Raw genomic sequence first — 4,368 nt, 5'->3', positions numbered from 1 at the left:
TGTCCCTTTTCACAAGGAGATCTCCAAGGTTGCGACCACGAGTGTAACATGGAAGCAACCTGGTACCTGTCAAGGCTGGTAAATTTTTATCAGTATTAAGAATGGGCCAGAAAGTTTTTGCCAATTGTTTGGTGATTTTACTTTTAGTATTAAATCTGTTAACCCAAGGTAGCACCTGTGTGGTGCTAGTCGGAGCCCTATTAGTATGAAGAATATCGTACCGAGACATGCTGGACACCTTACACTTAATTGTTTCCAGCAATCTCCGTAGATATCCTCTTTCCTGAAATTTGTGAACCATATCATCCAAGGCCGTCTCTGCTTGCCTAGGATCACTGGTAATCCTGCGCACCCTCAACATCTGCGAGTATGGTAAACCCTCCCGCAGAGGTTGTGGGTGAAAGCTATGGTGTTTAAGGATAGTGTTTCTATCCGTTTCTTTTATATATATATAGTGGTATTAATACCTGTCGGAGTCAAAGTAATGTTCACATCTAAGAAATGTATTGTTACTGATGAGATGGTATACGTGAATTGGACCTCATGTCCTAAAGCATTATGTTGATCTAACAAATGGGTCAGGGATCTCTCACTTCCCGACCAGAAAATTAATAAATCATCAATGTATCTCAGGTATAACCTGAGATGTCCTTGCTGATGAAATAATTGTTTTTCTACCATGATCATATAAGCATTGGCGTACGATGGGGCCACATTGGACCCCATCGCACAACCAGCTACCTGAAGGTAAAATTTGGTGTCATAAACAAAATAATTCTTGGTCAGCACCAAATGTAATAACTGCATAAAGAATTCCACAGGTGGACCTTTGTAGTATATATTTCCAGTTATTAACATTTCAACCGCCTGCAAATCCTTGGTGTGCGGGATGCAGGTGTACAAGCTGTTGACATCTGCACTACATAACAATGTACCTGTGGGCAAAATTCCTACATTTTCCATTTTTATCAGCAGCTCTGTGGTGTCTTTAAGGTATGAGTCAGCCCGCTGTACACAAGGGTTAAGTAGGCTGTCCAGATAGACTGCTATGGGCTGAAAAAGAGAACCCCTGGCAGAAATGATAGGTCTGCCAGGGGGTTTCTGTAGACGTTTATGTATCTTAGGTACAGTATAAAAGGCAGGTGTTACAGGGTACTGCACCATCAAAGCCTGTCTTAATTCATTATCAATGTTTCCCTTGGTAACTGCTGTGTTCAATATGTTGTCTAACTCTTGTTTATACTCTAATGTGGGATCATTAGACAATAAAGCATATGTACTGGTATCAGATAACTGCCGAAGACATTCACTATCATAGTCCTCAAGAGACTGTACTACCACAGCCCCTCCCTTATCTGCTTCTACATATATATATGTGTGTGTGTGTGTGTGTGTGTGTGTGTGTGTGTGTGTGTGTGTGTGTGTGTGTGTGTGTGTGTATAGGAAAAGCCAACAGCGCCACTGAACAGTCCTCAGTATTACCACGAATACCAAAATGATCTTTTACATAAAATGGTATCACTATGCGCAGTCTCTATTAGTCACTCCCTTGGCTATATAGGGCGTCAGCTATATCTTAAATATGATTAGCACTGGTATGTGTGCTACAAATAAAATTAGTTAAAAAACAACGGATAAGATGATTCTAAGCGACCACTAGTGACATATACGTAAAAGTAACCTGCAAACCCATTAATAAAATGAAGATACTTTTAATACAATGATAAAGCTACAATTAAACCAAATAATAAAATAGCCAGAGATAACATATGGGAATAAATTATATATGTGAGGAGATTATAAAGAGGCTAAAATTGCTAAAAAGATAAAAAGACATTTTGGCCTTCATATATAAAGTGTACCTGTGCTGAATAAAGAATATTCATTCAAAGTTTAAAAAAGCTTAAATGAAGAAGATTCATCAGGTGTTACACAACGCATTTCGTCCGGTCAGACTTCATCAAGAGGTAAGTGACGAAACGGTGCAAGAATATCTATCTATTAATGGTTCAATATCTCAGTAGCACCGTAGCACAATGGTACAATATCTCAGTTGCCCCGTAGCACAATGGTCCAATATCTCGGTTGCCCCGTAGCTTAATGGTCCAATATCTCAGTTGCACCATAGCACAGTGGTCCAATATCTCAGTTGCACCATAGCACAATGGTCCAATATCTCGGTTGCACCGTAGCACAGTGGTCCAATATCTCAGTTGCACCATAGCACAATGGTCCAATATCTCAGTTTCACCGTAGCACAGTGGTCCAATATCTCGGTTGCACCGTAGCACAATGGTCCAATATCTCAGTTGCACCATAGCACAGTGGTCCAATATCTCAGTTGCACCGTAGCACAATGGTCCAATATCTCAGTTGCACCATAGGTTAAAAAACGTATACACTTGACAATAGTGAAAAAAGAAAAGGTGAGATAAACAGTGAAAGTGAGGGAAAGGAAGGGGATGACAAAACTACATACTATAATTAAAAAAACACCAACGGCAAAATTCCAATCAGTAAGATTCATTTTTACAAATATATCTGATCCTTTATGTCACAACTGAGGGCCTGAGCTGACGGGAGGCAGCCTCAGTTGTAGGGGCTGAGATGTACCGGAACCTGGGAGGTTGTATCAGACCCCTGGACATGTAAGTAACATGAATAATAACTGCCCGAAGGCGTGACCACGACAACTTGGATAAAAGTCAATGATGTTTATTATGACAACTCCGCAACACAGCAGCAGTAAAAGAAAACGTAAAAGTCAGCAAAGAATAAATACAGTTCCTGGGTACTACAGGATGGCAGGAGCCACAGGGCACTGGTAGTGTGAGATAGTTCTTATGATCTTCTAGATGGAAAGTCCTTACCAGGCCCGACTGTAGCAATGGAGATAACCCAGGATTGTGCCAGCTGGTGTTCCAGGAAAAGCTGGGTTGCTGAAGATAAAACAGCTGCTGTGGATACTGGCTGGAACCAGACTGTTGTTAGCACGGAGTGGATACTGGCTGGAACCAGTTAAATAATAAATGAACTTGGGAGCGATGAAATATGAACTGAAATGTAGAACTTGAGAGCGGAGAAATAATAATACCGGTGGAGAGTGGTAAAGTGTAGAAAGGACACCGGCCCTTTAAGGGAAGCTGTACTCTGCTGGAAGCTGAGCTGGAAGCAGGTAATGTTGTAGCTGGAAACAGATGAATCCACAATGGATTGGAGAGTCAGGCTACACCGCAGGTGGAATGCTGGTGCGGGTCTCTATGGTGGAAGTCTTGAGACAGGAGCTGGAACCTGGAAGACAATCACAGGAGAGAGACAAACAGGAACTAGGTTTGACAACCAAAGCACTGACGCCTTCCTTGCTCAGGCACAGTGTATTTATACCTGCAGCAAGGAAGGGATTGGCTAGGCAATTATGCAGATTATCAATACTGAGAACAGATTGGTGGAAATGATCAGCTGACAGAATCCAAGATGGCTGCGCCCATGCAGACACTTGGAGGGAAGTTTGGTTTGTAATCCATGTGGTAATGAAAACAGTAATGGCGGCGCCGGCCACCGGAGACAGGAGGCGCCAGGCTGACAGATGCACATCCAACCACGCGGACACAGCGGAGGCCGCGGCTGACGTAATCGCCACTCAGACACTCTGCATGCAGAAGTTCAGGGACGGCGGCGGAGGCCGCGGGAGACGCCATGCCAGGTGTAATATGGCGTTTACTGTGACAGCGTCCCAGAGTGACAGGAGAGGATACAGGAATGTACACATCAGGATAACAGATGGAATCCGGTCCTGGAGCGCTGAGCCAGCCTTAGGAGGCATCTGATGGGTAAGAAATGGCGTCCAGATACCCGGATCGTGACAGCACCCCCCCCTTTAGGAGTGGCCCCAGGACACTTCTTTGGCTTTTGAGGAAACTTGGAATGGAATCTCCGAACCAAGGCAGGAGCATGGACATCAGAAGCATTGGTCCATGAACGTTCCTCAGGACCATAACCTTTCCAGTCAATAAGATATTGTAGTTGACCGTAACGGTGACGTGAGTCCAGGATCTTGGCCACTTCATACTCAACGCCTCGTTGAGTTTGGACTTTCGGAGTTGGAGGAAGTGAGGAATGAAACCGATTCAAGATCAGCGGTTTCAACAGGGAAACATGGAATGTCCTGGGTATTTTTAAGAAGGGAGGCAACTGGAGTCTGTAAGCAACAGGATTGATGACTTGTTCAATCTTGAAAGGACCGATATAGCGAGGTGCAAACTTCATACTGGGAACTCTTAACCTCAAATTCTTCGTGGATAACCATACCCGATCACCCACCTTGAGAGCAGGAACTGCTCGACGCTTCTTATCCGCAAACTTCTTGTA

Source organism: Pseudophryne corroboree, chromosome 5 (assembly GCF_028390025.1).
Source record: "Pseudophryne corroboree isolate aPseCor3 chromosome 5, aPseCor3.hap2, whole genome shotgun sequence".
Taxonomy (NCBI): Eukaryota; Metazoa; Chordata; class Amphibia; order Anura; family Myobatrachidae; genus Pseudophryne; species Pseudophryne corroboree.
Note: the sequence above shows the minus strand (reverse complement) of the source record.